The sequence below is a fragment of the Musca autumnalis genome, unplaced genomic scaffold, assembly GCF_047663935.1.
Source record: "Musca autumnalis isolate F117 unplaced genomic scaffold, ASM4766393v1 scaffold_5, whole genome shotgun sequence".
Lineage (NCBI taxonomy): Eukaryota > Metazoa > Arthropoda > Insecta > Diptera > Muscidae > Musca > Musca autumnalis.
This window is the reverse complement of record NW_027412088.1, coordinates 205,388,212-205,405,614: the sequence shown is the minus strand read 5'-3', so window position 1 is coordinate 205,405,614 and position 17,403 is coordinate 205,388,212.

Here is a 17,403-nt window from a genome sequence, read left to right as displayed (position 1 = left end):
AATTGTTGATGTTTCTTCCCCATTCCCTACCCCTCCGATATTTAGCTATGCTGGCAATTTAAATATCAACAGGACTGTTTTTAAAGCCACTTCAAAATCCTTGATAATCCCATTAAATGAGGCAACATTGTTTCTTTTTTTATGGCATATTTATTATGCTGAGGATGATGATGACGATGATACTGATGGCAATGATGATGACTATGGCGTTGTTATAAAAACAACAATAACAACATCAATAATTTAATCATTGTAATTTACTTTTTTTATTTTTGTGAAATTGCATGTTCTTTTTCCGGCAACGAATTCTTTGTTCAATTTCCAAATAATTTACAATTTCATTTTAAATTTGTTGATTTCGAAATATTTCTCAATGGAGAACAGAATCGGAGTGGAGCAACAGGCAGCTGTTTCTCATTTTAATTAAAATAAAAATTCGTAGAATTTCCATTTGTTGTGCAGCATAAAATCCTTTGTGATTCTTCTATGAAAAAGAATACCGAATATGTGTCATAAGGATGGATGGATATGTGTCCTTGCAGGAAAGTGCAAACATCACACCCTCCCCCTCTTATTACCTACCAGTATATATCCCACCCAGGAAATTAAGGCATATCTCATGTTTTTGTCGTTATTTTTATTTTGTGCCATAATAAAGTCCTTATCCAAGCAGAAGAGCATAATAAAAATATCTTCAAAGCACCGAAAATAAACTGCCTCGTTTTTGTATCGTTAACTGAGATTTGTGCGTAAGTCGGTGTGTGTGTGTGCAAATATTTACTTACCTATCTGGATATGTCTACTCAAAGTGAGCCACCATATATGGAGGTACAGAGGATAAACTAGAAAAGTAAACAAATGTCTCCGTACAAATGTCCTCCATGTGAGTACGTGGTCTGCTCTTTTGAGAAGATGAATGTCTATGGTATGTTGTTTATGTGTGCGTGTGCGGATTAAGGTATGTTTATGTGTGCGCATTCCTCAAATCCGTATGTTGGTGACATTTTGTTGATTTAATGTCAATGTTCTGGAGGCGTTGGGATTATCATCAACGTCATTAGGCTAAGAGTCATTTTATTTATAGGGCAAAAATTTTTTGATTATCCTGACACAATTATGCGGAACAGATTGTTTTCATTGGCGAGGAGTGGGGGGAAGGGAAGTGGAAATTTTACTGACAATTCTTACAAGATGACCATTGAATGGGCGACATAACGAAAATAAATATTTTGAATGTCCTTTTTTATAATTTGGTAAATCTATTTAGCATTCCTGGGGGAAGGAGTGCCTCAAATAACCCTTCCTTTGTAGGAAATTGTATTTAACATTATCTTTAAGTATCTTCTCTATAATATAAAATATTTCTAAAAACGTTTCTTAAAGCGGGAAGAGTCGATACTCTGAGGAAGTGGTACTATTGGGAGCATTTTCCAGGGTTTGAAGGATATTTTTTTAACTGAGGACCTTTTTTTAAAGAAAGACTGCTCCTTAAGAGTACTTCCTAATAGGACAGAGTTCCTGTAAGAATACTTTCTCGAAGAAAATGTTTCAATAAAATCCCTATCTTAATGAAGGGATGCTTCTAAGAACATTTTCTCTAAGAGATTATGATCCCAAGAACCCTTTATGTCCTGTAAGGACATTTTATATAACTAATTCTGCTTCTAAGGACCCTTCTTATAAGAACAAGTACGATTAAGGACATATTTGATATAAAGGGGCCTTTTAAGCACATTTCTATACAACGGTGCTTCTGGAGACCTTTTCTGCATAAAAGAGTACTTTTAAGGATCCTTTCCAAAAGATAGGATGCTTCTAAATACCCATCCATATTAAAGGCGGTTAAGAGCCCTCTCCATAAAAAGGGCGTTCTAAGGAACCTCTCTGTGACTCTTTAGACAGAAAATTATGGTTTTAAGGAGCCTTTCCATAAGAAAAGATGGTTCCAAGGACCCTTCCCATACAAATTTTAATTTTAAAAAGGTTGCTTCTAGGGAATCTTTTATTGAGAAAGGTTGATTCTAATTACCCTTTCCATAAGAAAGGGTGCTTCTAATGACCCTTTCCATAAGAAGGTGTGCTCAAAGAACCCTTCCATGAGAAAGGGTTGTTCTAAGGATCCCGTCCATGATAAGGGGAGCTTTTAAGGATCCGTTCCATGAGAAAGGGTGCTTCTGAGAACTCTTTCCATAAGAAAGGATGTTTTACAATGATAAAGTGTTCTTCTAAATATCCTTTCTATGAGAAAGGGTGCTTCTTAGGAACCTTTCCTACAGAAAGGGTACCTCTAAGGAACCTTTCCTACAGAAAAGTTTCCTCTAAGGAACTCTTCCTACAGAAAGGGTGCTTCTAAGGTCCCTTTATATAAGTAAGGTTCTGCCTAAGGTCCCATTCTTTAAGTGAGGGTCTGCCTAAGGTCCCTTTACATAACAAGGGTTGTTTGAAAGGACCTTTTTCGTAAGAAGGGGTGTTTTAAAGACCATTTCCATAAGAAGGGTTGTTTTAAATGACCTTTTCCATAAGGAGGGGAGTTCCTAGGGGGCTTCTAAAGACCCTTTCTAAAACAAAGGGTTCCTCTCTTCAGTGAAGGGTGCTTCTAAAAATCCTTCCTTCAGCAGTGGGTGTTGCTTTAGACCCTTCCTTCAAGAAAGTGTGCTTCTAAAATCCCTCCCTTCAGGAAAAGACGTTTCTGAAGGTCCTTCCTCCCGGAAAGGGTGTTTATAAAGACACTTCATAAAGGAAGTGGTGCTTCTAAAGACCCTTCAGGAATGGGTGCTTCTAAAGTCCCTCCCTTCAGGAAAGGGTACTTCTGAAGACCCTTCGTCCAGGATGGGGATCCTTCGTTCAGGAAAGGGTGCTTATAAAGACACTTCCTTCAGGAAAGGGCGGTTCTACAGACCCTTCTTTCATGAAAGGGTGCTTCTAAAGACCCTTTCTTCAGGAAAGGGTGCATGTAAAGACCCTTTCTTCAGGAAAGAGTGCTTGTAAAGACCCTTTCTTCAGGAAAGAGTGCTTGTAAAGACCCTTTCTTTAGGAAAGGGTGCTTGTAAAGACCCTTTCTTCAGGAAAGGGTGCTTGTAAAGACTCTTTCTTCAGGAAAGGGTGCTTGTAAAGACTCTTTCTTCAGGAAAGGGTGCTTGTAAAGGCCCTTTCTTCAGGAAAGGGTGCTTGTAAAGACCCTTTCTTCAGAAAAGGGTGCTTGTGAAGACCCTTTCTTCAGGAAAGGGTGCCTGTAAAGACCCTTTCTTCAGGAAAGGGTGCTTGTAAAGACCCTTTCTTCAGGAAAGGGTGCTTGTAAAGACCCTTTCTTCAGGAAAGGGTCTTGTAAAGACCCTTTCTTCAGGAAAGGGTGCTTGTAAAGACCCTTTCTTCAGGAAAGGGTGCTTGCAAAGACCTTTTCTTTGGAAAAGGGTGCTTGTAAGGACCATTTCTTCAGGAAAGGGTGCTTGTATAGACCTTTCTTCAGGAAAGGGTGCTTGTAAAGACCATTTCTTCAGGAAAGGGTGCTTTTAAAGACACTTTCTTGAGAAAAGGGTGCTTGTAAAGACCCTTTCTTCAGGAAAGGGTGCTTGTAAAGACCCTTTCTTCAGGAAAGGGTGCTTGTAAAGACCCTTTCTTCAGGAAAGGGTGCTTGTAAAGACCCTTTCTTCAGGAAAGGGTGCTTGTAAAGACCCTTTCTTCAGGAAAGGGTGCTTGTAAAGACCCTTTCTTCAGGAAAGGGTGCTTGTAAAGACCCTTTCTTCAGGAAAGGGTGCTTGTAAAGACCCTTTCTTCAGGAAAGGGTGCTTGTAAAGACCCTTTCTTCAGGAAAGGGTGCTTGTAAAGACCCTTTCTTCAGGAAAGGGTGCTTGTAAAGACCCTTTCTTCAGGAAAGGGTGCTTGTGCCTTTCTTCAGGAAAGGGTGCTTGTAAAGACCCTTTCTTCAGGAATGGGTGCTTGTAAAGACCCTTTCTTCAGGAAAGGGTGCTTTTAAAGACCCATTCTTCAGGAAAGGGTGCTTGTAAAGACCCTTTCTTCAGGGAAGGGTGCTTTTAAAGACCCTTTCTTCAGGAAAGGGTGCTTGTAAAGACCCTTTCTTCAGGAAAGGGTGCTTGTAAAGACCCTTTATTCAGGAAAGGGTGCTTGTAAAGACCCTTTCTTCAGGAAAGGGTGCCTGTAAAGACCCTTTCTTCAGGAAAGGGTGCTTGTAAAGACCCTTTCTTCAGGAAAGGGTGCCTGTAAAGACCCTTTCTTCAGGAAAGGGTGCTTGTAAAGACCCTTTCTTCAGGAAAGGGTGCCTGTAAAGACCATTTCTTCAGGAAAGGGTGCTTGTAAAGACCATTTCTTCAGGAAAGGGTGCTTGTAAAGACCCTTTCTTCAGGAAAGGGTGCTTGTAAAGAACCTTTCTTCAGGAAAGGGTGCTTGTAAAGACCCTTTCTTCAGGAAAGGGTGCTTGTAAAGACCCTTTCTTCAGGAAAGGGTGCTTGTAAAGACCCTTTCTTCAGGAAAGGGTGCTTGTAAAGACCCTTTCTTCAGGAAAGGGTGCTTGTAAAGACCCTTTCTTCAGGAAAGGGTGCTTGTAAAGATCCATCCTGAGGGAAAGGGTGATTCTAACGACCCCTCTTGAGGGAAACGGTGCTTCTAAAGACCCTTCAGGAAAGGGCCTTCAAAAAACCCTTCTAAAGGATAGGGTGCTTCAAAAAACTTCTTCTAAAGAATAGAGACCCTGCCTTCAGGAAACGGTGCTTCTAAAGACCCTCCCTAAAAGCAAGAGTGCTTGTAAAAACCCTTCCTTCAGAAAAGGGTGTTCCTAAAGAAGTTTCCGTCAGGAAAGTTTGCGTCCTAAAGCAAAGGGTGCTTCTAAAGGACCTTCCTTCAGAAAAGGTTGCTTCTAAAGACTCTTTCTAAAGCAAAGGGTGCATTTAAAAACCCTTGCCAAAGAAAAGGGTGCTTCTAAAGACCCATCCTGAGGGAAAGCGTGCTTCTTAAGACCCTTCCTTTCGTAAAAAATGTGCTTCTATAGATCTTCTTTTTGTAAAACATGGGTGCATCTAAAGACCTTCCTTTCGTAAAAGAAGGGAATATTCGCAGAGACCTTTCCTACAGGAAAGGGTGCTTCTAAGAAACTTCGGAAAAGAAGAAGGGGTTCTTCTAAGGACCTTCGGATAAGAAGAAGGTTTATTTCTGAGGACCTCCGGATAAGAAGAAGCAGTGCTTCTAAGTACCATCGGATAAGAAGAATTTGTGTTTCTTTTCATAAAAAGAGTATTTTAATGCCGACTGCTAAAAACCCTTTCAATAATCCCAGAAATAGAGTTATATTTGGACCTCTTTATGAGTTTTCCTTGAAGAAAAAGTACTCGAATATTTCTTTAATCAAATTAAGCTTACCTGTAGATAAACGTAAAATTGGCTTATTAGTGTTTTTTCGTCGGGTTCGAAGATCTCTGCTTATAAAAAAATTACTAAATATTCTTAGAAAATTTTGCAAACATTTCCTTCCTTCTTGCCAAATTAAAAAAAAATAATAATGACAGTTATGCTAATGTCGACAATCCAACCCACAGTTTTCGTTCCATCATGCTGGCATAATTCCTTTTCTTCTTCTAATTTGCTTCAGCAAACGCATATCTCCAGCAATTTGTTGTCTAAATTGTATTCCATAATGAATGACAGAAATTTGGGAGAGTGGGGGCGAATGTTGTAATTATAACGGCATGAAGTATTGTTGTAATAAAGGAATCTAATTTTTGTGAGTGGATATGGATATGGATCTACATATCATAGCGCTTAACTGCTCTGCTCCCTAATATTTTTTTTTATAATCACTTTTTTATTTTTCTTTGACATTTTCATGTCTTTTGAGACGTGTGGAGGAATGTAGACTTAGATATGTATGTCTGTATGCACTCATGACACACGTCTTTCAGTTTATGGCCATAACAGTTAGCAGCAGAAGCAGCAGCAACAACCACAAAAATATGAAATATATAAAAATGTTCTACCCGCTGCTGGGAAAGAAATCTCAAGAATGTCATCAACAAACTGAATGTCTGGAAACGGCGTTTGTGGACCCAACTGTGTTTCGGTTGTTTGAATTCGCGAACATTTTTTCGAAATAAATTCACATAAAACGTTAAAAAAATTCCTAACAAATCTTGGCGCAAAAATAGAAATTGTTCGGTTGCTCTAGGCAATGGTGCTGTAACTACCATACCACACCTCCTCCGCAGTTGCCTGGCGTTTTTAATGAATTTGTTTTGAAATCACATCAAACCTGGTACGGAATGTAATTTTTGTTATGAATCTCAGCGGTAGTTTTTTTTTTCCGCCAAACACACACCGGGATATTTATGAGGCCTATTGTGTGTTCCGCTCCTCTTCATATGAGACAATTTTTTGTCCTTTTCAACATTCGGCATAACAGATTTTTCCTGGGGGCGGGACAGAATTACCCGGCATAAATCATGTAAAATTGAAATATAAGATGACGTCTTAGGGACATCAAGCTGTTAACAATCTACATAAAATTACAATTCGGTTCGAGATTGATCAAAATATAGAGGAGGAAGCGGGGGGAGGAATCTTTAATGCCTTAAAAATTGAAACAAATTTTCAAATGTTTTTAAATTTCAAAATTTTCAACACGAATTTCCAATTCATTCGTGTTCATCTTTGATAGCTAAACTTTTCACTATTGCTGTTCTATGAATTCCCCAAATATCTACCGAAAACATGAATGAGCGTGTGTGTTCAGCATTCAGGACACGATTACACCGACTTAATTCATACCCATACATACAATGAATACATACGAGGCATTTATGTGTGTGTGTATTCGTGTGCGAGCTCGTGTGTAATCATAAATTATAGATAAGGCATATAAAAGCGCATTTCAAACTTCTACTCCCCCGCGGTGCCCTCTCGACGACCTCCCTAAACGAAAACTATTTAATTGCAAAATTTGTTATTTTATGTCGAAATGGAGAGTAATTATGTAATGATGATGCCGCTGGTGGTGATGCTGATGTGGGGCCAACCATGCTTTGAGTTGAGTTTTGTAAGCAGGAAAAATATTACCAAACTAATTTTGTAATTAAAGAGTATGCCACTGACAATAATGCGGATCGATGGAACTTTTAAATGTTAAGCTGATAATTTAGTGACTCCTCTTTCAATGGAAACTAATTACAAGTAAATTGTGATAATTGTAAAAGGAAGCGGATTCGTGGGAATGAAATGGAGTGGGAAATTTGAGTACTTAAGAAGTGGCTTATTAAAGGATGTATGGTAGGTACTTGTAAGAAAAATAGGGCTAAGGCTGGTTCTAAGGACAATTTGTTACATAAAAGATGATTCTTAAGACTCTTTTTTAAAAAATAGCAACTTTCTAAGTAACTTTTGTCTCGGTAACGAAGCTTCTCAGAACCTTTTGTTGCAAAAAGGGTGCATTTGGGGACCCTTTGTTACATAAAGTCTGAATCTAAACACCCTTTGTTACAGAAAGGGGTTTTCTAATGACCCTTTGATATAGACGGGTTGCTTCTAAGGATCCTGTCTTACATAAAGAGTGCTTCTAAGGCCCCCTTCCTACAGAAAGGGTGCTTCTGAAGATCATTTGTTGCAGAAAGTGTGCATCTTAGGACCCGTTGTTATAGACGGCTTGGTGCTAAGTAGCCTGTCTTACAGAAAGATTACTTCTAAGGATCCTTTCCTATAGAAAGTGCGCTTCTAAGGTTTCATTCCTAATAAAAGCATGCTTTTAAGGACCTATTCCTACTGAAAGAGTACATCTAAGGATCCTGTCCTACAGAAAGGATGCTTCTGAGGATCTTTCCTACATAAAGTGTTCTGCGAAAGGGGTGCTTTTAAGAAACCGTTCTTACTGAACTAGTGCTCCCAAGGATATTTTCTCACCGAAAGGGTGTTTCTAACGATCTTGTCCCACAAAAAGGTGCTTCTAAGTACCCCGTGTTACAGGAAGTATGCTTCTAAGGGCCCTTTTCCACAGAAAGTGTGCTTCTAAGGACCCTTTTCTACAGAAAGGTTGCTTCTAAGAACGGCTTGTTACAGAGAGAAAGGCCGTTTCTAAGGAACCTTTCCTAGAGAAAGGGAGCTTTTAATGACCTTTTCTTACAGAAAGGGTGATTCTAAGGAAAAGAAAGAGTACTTTTAAAGAGCTTTTCTTACCGAAAGGGTTTCACCAAGGAACTTTCCTACTGAAAAGTGCTTCTAAGGAACCGTTCCTACAGAAAGTGTGCTTTTAAGGACCTTTTCTTACAGAAAGGGTGCTTTAGGGAGCTTTTCTTACGGAAAGGGTGCTTTTAAGGACCTTTTCATACAGAAAGCATGCTTTTAAGGTCCTTTACTTACAGAAAGGGTGCATTTTAAGGACCTTTTATTACAGAAAGTGTTCATTTTAAGGACCTTTTATTACGGAAAGGGTGCTTTTTAAGGACCTTTTCTTTCAGAAAGGGTGCTTTTTAAGGACCTTTTATTACAGTAAGGGTGCTTTTTAAGGACCTTTTATTACAGAAAGGGTGCTTTTAAGGACCTTTTCTTACAGAAAGGATGCTTTTAAGGACCTTTTCTTAAATAATGGGTGCTTTTTAAGGACCTTTTCTTAAATAATGGGTGCTTTTTAAGGACCTTTTCTTAAATAATGGGTGCTTTTTAAGGACCTTTTCTTAAATAATGGGTGCTTTTTAAGGACCTTTTCTTAAATAATGGGTGCTTTTTAAGGACCTTTTCTTAAATAATGGGTGCTTTTTAAGGACCTTTTCTTAAATAATGGGTGCTTTAGGGACCTTTTCTTACAGAAAGGATGCTTTTAAGGACCTTTTCTTAAATAAAGGGTGCTTTTTAAGGACCTTTTCTTACAGAAAGGGTGCTTTTTAAGGACCTTTTCCTACAGAAAGGTTGTTTTTAAGGACTTTTTCTTACAGAAAGGTTGTTTTTAAGGACTTTTTCTTACAGAAAGGGTGCTTTTTAAGGACCTTTTCTTACAGAAAGGGTGCTTTTTAAGGACCTTTTCTTACAGAAAGGGTGCTTTTAACGACATTTTCTTACAGAAAGGGTGCTTTTTAAGGACCTTTTCTTACAGAAAGGGTGCTTTTTAAGGACCTTTTCTTACAGAAAGGGTGCTTTTTAAGTACCTTTTCTTGCAGAAAGGGTGCATTTTAAGGACCTTTTCTTACAGAAAGGGTGCTTTTGACGACATTTTTTTACAAAAAAGCTGCTTTTAAGGACCTTTTCCTACAGAAAGGTTGTTTTTAAGGAATTTTTCTTACAGAAAGGTTGTTTTTAAGGACTTTTTCTTACAGTAAAAGGTCCTTAACTTTTATTACAGAAAGGGTGCTTTTAAGTACTCTTTCTTACGGAAAGGGTGCGTTTAGGTACCTTTTCTTTCAAAAAGGCCGCGTTTAAGGACCTTTTATTACAGAAAGGGTGCTTTTAAGGACCTTTTATTACAGAAAGGGTGCTTTTAAGGACCTTTTATTACAGAAAGGGTGCTTTTAAGGACCTTTTATTACAGAAAGGGTGCTTTTAAGGACCTTTTATTACAGAAAGGGTGCTTTTAAGGACCTTTTATTACAGAAAGGGTGCTTTTAAGGACCTTTTATTACAGAAAGGGTGCTTTTAAGGACCTTTTATTACAGAAAGGGTGCTTTTAAGGACCTTTTATTACAGAAAGGGTGCTTTTAAGGACCTTTTATTACAGAAAGGGTGCTTTTAAGGCCTTTTATTACAGAAAGGGTGCTTTTAAGGACCTTTTATTACAGAAAGGGTGCTTTTAAGGACCTTTTATTACAGAAAGGGTGCTTTTAAGGACCTTTTATTACAGGAAGGGTGCTTTTAAGGACCTTTTATTACAGAAAGGGTGCTTTTAAGGACCTTTTATTACAGAAAGGGTGCTTTTAAGGACCTTTTATTACAGAAAGGGTGCTTTTAAGGACCTTTTATTACAGAAAGGGTGCTTTTAAGGACCTTTTATTACAGAAAGGGTGCTTTTAAGGACCTTTTATTACAGAAAGGGTGCTTTTAAGGACCTTTTATTACAGAAAGGGTGCTTTTAAGGACCTTTTATTACAGAAAGTGCGCTTTTAGGGACCTGTTCTTACGGTAAGGGTGCTTTTAAGGACATTCTCTTACAGAAAGAGTGCTTCTAATGACCTTTTCTTACAAAAAACTGCTTTTAAGGACCTTTTCTTACAAAAAAGCTGCTTTTAAGAACATTTTCCTACAGAAAGGGTGCTTTTAAGGACCTTTTCTTACAGAAAGGGTGCTTTTTAAGGACCTTTTCTTACGGAAAAGGTGCTTTTTAGGACCTTTTCTTACGGAAAGGGTGCTTTTAAGGACCTTTTCTTACAGAAAGGGTGCTTTTAAGGACCTTTTATTACAGAAAGGCTGCTTTTAAGGTCCTTTTCTTACAGAAAGGCTGCTTTTAAGGTCCTTTTCTTACAGAAAGGCTGCTTTTAAGGACCTTTTCTTACAGCAAGTGTGCTTTTAAGTTCCTTTTATTACAGAAAGGGTGCTTTTAGGGACCTTTTATTACAGAAAGGGTGCTTTTAGGGACCTTTTCTTACAGAAAGGATGCTTTTAAGGACGTTTTCTTACAGAAATGCTGCTTTTAAGGACATTTTCTTACGGAAATGGTGCTTTTCTTACAGAAAGGATGCTTTTAAGGACATTTTCTTACGGAAATGGTGCTTTTCTTACAGAAAGGATGCTTTTAAGGACATTTTCTTACGGAAAGGGTGCTTTTAAAGACCTTTTCTTACAGAAAGGATGCTTTTAAGGACGTTTTCTTGCAGAAATGCTGCTTTTAAGGACATTTTCTTACGGAAAGGGAAATTTTCTTAAAGAAGGGGTGCTTTTAAGGGCCTTTTCTTACAGAAAGGGTGCTTCTTAAGGACCTTTTCTTACATAAAGGGTGCTTTTTAAGGACCTTTTCATACAGAAAGGGTGCTTTTAGGGACTTTTTCTTACGGAAAGGGTGCTTTTAAGGACCTTTCTTACGGAAAGGGTGCTTTTAAGAACCTTTTCTTACAGAATGGGTGCTTTTTAAGAACCTTTTCTTACAGAATGGGTGCTTTTTAAGGACCTTTTCTTACATAAAGGGTGCTTTTTAAGGACCTTTTCATACAGAAAGGGTGCTTTTAGGGACTTTTTCTTACGGAAAGGGTGCTTTTAAGGACCTTTCTTACGGAAAGGGTGCTTTTAAGGACCTTTTCTTACAGAAATGGTGCTTTTTAATGACCTTTTCTTACAGAAAGGGTGCTTTTTAAGGACCTTTTCTTACAGAAAGGGTGCTTTTTAAGGACCTTTTCTTACAGAAAGGGTGCTTTTTAAGGACCTTTTCTTACAGAAAGGGTGCTTTTTAAGGACCTTTTCTTACAGAAAGGGTCCTTTTATGGACCTTTTCTTACAGAAAGGGTGCTTTTTAAGGACCTTTTCTTACAGAAAGGGTGCTTTTTAAGGACCTTTTCTTACAGAAAGGGTGCTTTTTAAGGACCTTTTCTTACAGAAAGGGTGCTTTTTAAGGACCTTTTCTTACAGAAAGGGTGCTTTTTAAGGACCTTTTCTTACAGAAAGGGTGCTTTTTAAGGACCTTTTCTTACAGAAAGGGTGCTTTTTAAGGACCTTTTCTTACAGAAAGGGTGCTTTTTAAGGACCTTTTCTTACAGAAAGGGTGCTTTTTAAGGACCTTTTCTTACGGAAAGGGTGCTTTTTAAGGACCTTTTCTTACAGAAAGGGTGCTTTTTAAGGACCTTTTCTTACAGAAAGGGTGCTTTTAAGAACCATTTCTTACAGAAAGGAAAGGGTGCTTTTAAGAACCATTTCTTACAGAAAGGAAAGAGTGCTTCTAAGGAACCTTTCCATGGAAAGGGTGCTTCTAAGGAACCTTTCCTACAGAAAGGATGCTTCTGAGGAACCTTTCCTACAGAAAGGATGCTTCTGAGGAACCTTTCCTACAGAAAGGATGCTTCTGAGGAACCTTTCCTACAGAAAGGATGCTTCTGAGGAACCTTTCCTACAGAAAGGATGCTTCTGAGGAACCTTTCCTACTAAGAAACCTTTCCATGGAAATTCTACAGAAAAGGTGCTTCTAAAGAACCTTTCCTACAGAAAGGGTGCTTCTAAGGAACCCTTCCTAGAGAAAGGGTGCTTCTAAGGAACCTATCCTAAAGAAAGGGTGCTTCTAAGGCACCTTTCCTAAAGAAAGGGTGCTTCTAAGGAACCTTTCCTAAAGAAAGGGTGCTTCTAAGGAACCTTTCCTAAAGAAAGGGTGCTTCTAAGGAAGCTTTCCTAAAGAAAGGGTGCTTCTAAGGAAGCTTTCCTAAAGAAAGGGTGATTCTAAGGAACCTTTCCTAAAGAAAGGGTGCTTCTAAGGAACCTTTCCTAAAGAAAGGGTGATTCTAAGGAACCTTTCCTAAAGAAAGGGTGCTTCTAAGGAAGCTTTCCTAAAGAAAGGGTGATTCTAAGGAACCTTTCCTAAAGAAAGGGTGCTTCTAAGGAACCTTTCCTAAAGAAAGGGTGCTTCTAAGGAACCTTTCCTAAAGAAAGGGTGCTTCTAAGGAACCTTTCCTAAAGAAAGGGTGCTTCTAAGGAACCTTTCCTAAAGAAAGGGTGCTTCTAAGGAACCTTTCCTACAGAAAGGATGCTTCTGAGGAACCTTTCCTACAGAAAGGATGCTTCTGAGGAACCTTTACTACTAAGAAACCTTTCCATGGAAATTCTACAGAAAAGGTGCTTCTAAAGAACCTTTCCTACAGAAAGGGTGCTTCTAAGGAACCCTTCCTAGAGAAAGGGTGCTTCTAAGGAACCTTTCCTAAAGAAAGGGTGCTTCTAAGGAACCTTTCCTAAAGAAAGGGTGCTTCTAAGGAACCTTTCCTAAAGAAAGGGTGCTTCTAAGGAACCTTTCCTAAAGAAAGGGTGCTTCTAAGGAACCTTTCCTAAAGAAAGGGTGCTTCTAAGGAACCTGCCCCACAAAGGGGGTGCTTCTAAGGATCGTGTCCTACAGAAAGGGTGCCGCTAAGGAGCCTACAGAACTGATGCCACTATGGACCCTTTTTCTACAGAACTGGTGCTATTAAATACCATTTTCCTACAGAAAGGGTGCTTCTAAGACCCTGTCGTTTAGAATGGGTGCTTCTTAGGACCTTGTCCTGCAAAATGGGTGCTTACAAGGATGCTTCCCTGCAGAATGGGTGCATCTAAAGATTCTGTCCTACAGAAAGGTTGCTTCTAAAGACTTTTTTAGAAGTGGTGCTTCTAAGGGTTCTTTACTACAGAAAGGGTGCTTCTAGGAACCCTTTCATATAGAAAGGGTGTTTCTAAGAACCCTTTGTTAACGTAAGGGTGCTTTTATGAACCCCTTGTTGCCCTAAGTGTGCTTTTAAGAAACCTTTGTTACCGAAATGGTGTTTTTTTCATTAAAAGTATGTATTCTCTTTCCCAGAGAATTCAATGCGATATTAACTATAATATTATGAGATGTGGAAATTACATGCTCAGAAAATATTTCCAATTCGCTAGCAGCGACTTTTGCCAAAAACAATACCTGTTGAAGGTAACGTTTTCTCTATCCGTAATTAGTTTAAAAGGGCTTTTAATTTAATTAAAAAAACGTTAATCAATAACTTTTGAAAGCAATCAGCTGCAAAATTAACGATATTGCCCTGCCTGCAGCATTCAGTCAGTGTTTGGTGAATGTTTTTATCAATTCAGTGAATTTGATAGCATCGATTCATAAATTGTTTTCTTCTTTTTTTGAAATGTTTTTATTTAACAAACACATCTGACTTGCTGCCACAACAAAACAGAATAGAACAAAGGAATAATCTAAAATCAAATGTTGAACAAAATACAAAACATAGGAGAGAAATAACAGGTAACCCTCCCCGGGGCAATCAATAAATTTTACAGCAAACCAATAATGTTGTCAGTTCTTTTTTGTTAGCAAACATTGAGCGAAAAGTGTTTCCTAAGGGGTTTTGTAAATTGAAACACTCTTCAACTATTAAAATCTGATAACTTTATGGGTGCTAAGCGGTTTTGTAAATAATATAAAGTAAAAAAAAAACAATAAAATACTTTGAGTATGAGATTATACGACAATCACACAGTGACCCTTAAAAAAACTTTTGTAACTTTAAGTTGCCTAAAATAATTGGCCTACCAAACAGGCGTATACGTTGTGACAGTAATCATACGCCTTAAGGGAAGTCATCCACAAAAACATGCCTCGCATTTCTTAACAAGAGATAGTTTTGACAATTATCTTCTTCGTTAATTTCCAATTACATGTTTTATTTTATTCTGTTTTAAATTTCAATAATTTATAGCTTCTTTGTTTTACAAAAGACACTTCGTTGTGCAAAAGATACCCTTGAGAAGCTGCTGCGATGCTGGGAGTGCGCCGCTTCTTCTAACACATAAAATAATTATAAAATTTCATGGCGTATTGAGATCTCCCGTAGGCAACTGGCAGGGTGTGAGGTGATGATGGTATCGCCGAGAAACGTTTAAAAATTCCTGGATTCCAGCTATAATTGGTGGGGGGATTGGTGGTGGTTGGTATAGAAATACCCCAACGTTCAATAACGTTGCCTGTCCAAATGTTGAAATTTGAAGCTGTAACGAAATTTCAAAGATATTAAATTTATAATCTGGAAACTAAGAGAAATATCATTACCACACACACATAGATACATACATGGATACTTACTCACACAAACACACACTCATGGACAACGTACAGGAAATTCGGCACGCTTACAACAATTACCAACCGTCACACCAGGACATTTACATTTAATTGTTTCGGTTGCAAAATTCTAATGCCAATGCGGATGGTGCTCGGAATTTTGCCACTGTGACAATTTAAGCCATATTGCGGCAGTTAACACTGTGTAACAATTAATTTTATTTCAATTTAAAAGAGTAAACAATATTATTGAGTCATTTCAATTGTAAAATTCACTTAGAAGCTTTCCCAAACAACGCACATCATGGCGTATACATTGTGACAGTTGTTATACGTCTAGACGTTCGTTGACAAAGACATTTGTTGTTGTTCCAATGAATTAATGAAAGGGACGCAGACAGAATTTGAATACATCAGAATTATGTCGTAGGTTTCCTACGCAATGGCCACCTCTGAGGACACTCTCCGATAGGGTGTTTGTAGGGCAGGGTTTGATGTCGTACATGGTGTGAATGAATGATTTTTCAATTGGTTTAATTGGGTCTGTGTGTTCTACACACACGTGGGCGTCCTTTGCGTATCTATGAAAGAATGCTTCCTATGGTCCTTTATATTGAAAAAAGAGTCCCACAGTAGCAATTCCTGTAAAAAGGATGCTTCTAAAGACTTTTTATTAATTTCCTGTGATTTCTTTTTATGGAAAGTCTGCATGTAATGACCATTTCCGAGAAATATATTTTCAGGGGCTCTTATAGAATGGTGGGTTTCTAATGACTTTTTTGTAGTAGGGGTATTTTAAAGAAACCTTTCCTTCCGATTAAAACGTGTTTGTAATTAATTTTAAGGCTTTTTTAAGTTTTTGAAATTAGTTCTGGTTCATCTTTGGTCCTTTTTCCTAGAAAATAGGGGTATCATGGCTCCAGTAGAAAGAGGAAGGAGAATATGTGCGGTATCTTTCTACTGTACATTTCCTACAGAAATTAAGCTTTCATATAGAAAACATATATGAAAGTGTTTCTAAAGACCATTTCTTATAGGAAGGTGTTTCTATGGACCCTTTCCAATAGAAACGGTGCTTCTAAGAACCTTCTCAAATGAAAAGGACCCTTACCAAAACGGATGCTTCTAAGGACCTTTCTTCTAGGATGAATGCTTCGAAGAACCCTTTTCCCTAAAAAACCTTTCTTATAGAAGAGATACTTTTAAACCCCCTTTTCTGTAGAAAGGGTGATCTTAAGCCCATTTCCTATAAAAAAGGGTGCTTTTAAAAACATTTCCTATGGAAAGGGCGCTTCTAAGATGTCTTTCCTCTGGAAAAGATGTCTCTATAAAGGGTGCTTCTAAGAACCCTTTCTATATAAAGGGTGCTTCTAAGAACCATTTTCTATATAAAAGGGGCTTCTAAGAACTCTTTACTATATAAAGGGTGCTTCTAAGAACCCTTTACTATATAAAGGGTGATTGTAGAAACCCTTTACTATATAAAGGGTGCTTCTAAGAACGCTTTACTATATAAAGGGTGCTTCTAAGAACCCTTTACTATATAAAGGGTGCTTCTAAGAACCCTTTACTATATAAAGGGTGCTTCTAAGAACCCTTTACTATATAAAGGGTGCTTCTAAAAACCCTTTACTATATAAAGGGTGCTTCTAAGAACCCTTTGTTACATAAAGGGTGCTTCTAAGAACCCTTTACTATATAAAGGGTGCTTCTAAGAACCCTTTACTATATAAAGGGTGCTTCTAAGAACCCTTTACTATATAAAGGGTGCTTCTAAGAACCCTTTACTATATAAAGGGTGCTTCTAAGAACCCTTTACTATATAAAGGGTGCTTCTAAGAACCCTTTACTATATAAAGGGTGCTTCTAAGAACCCTTTACTATATAAAGGGTGCTTCTAAGAACCCTTTGTTACATAAAGGGTGCTTCCAAGAACCCTTTATCATATAAAGCGTGCTTCTAAGAACCCTTTATTATATAAAGGGTGCTTCCAAGAACCCTTTATTATATAAAGGGTGCTTCCAAGAACCCTTTATCATATAAAGGGTGCTTCCAAGAACCCTTTATCATATAAAGGGTGCTTCCAAGAACCCTTTATTATATAAAAGGTGCTTCCAAGAACCCTTTATTATATAAAGGGTGCTTCCAAGAACCCTTTATTATATAAAGGGTGCTTCCAAGAACCCTTTATTATATAAAGGGTGCTTCCAAGAACCCTTTATTATATAAAGGGTGCTTCCAAGAACCCTTTATTATATAAAGGGTGCTTCCAAGAACCCTTTATTATATAAAGGGTGCTTCTAAGAACCCTTTACTATATAAAGGGTGCTTCTAAGAACCCTTTACTATATAAAGGGTGCTTCTAAGAACCATTTACTATATAAAGGGTGCTTCTAAGAACCCTTTATTGTATAAAGGGTGCTTCTAAGAACCCTTTATTGTATAGAGGGTGCTTCTAAGAACCCTTTATTGTATAGAGGGTGCTTCTAAGAACCCTTTATTGTATAAAGGGTGCTTCTAAGAACCCTTTATTGTATAAAGGGTGCTTCTAAGAACCCTTTATTGTATAAAGGGTGCTTCTAAGAACCCTTTATTGTATAAAGGGTGCTTCTAAGAACCCTTTATTGTATAAAGGGTGCTTCTAAGAACCCTTTATTGTATAAAGGGTGCTTCTAAGAACCCTTTATTGTATAAAGGGTGCTTCTAAGAACCCT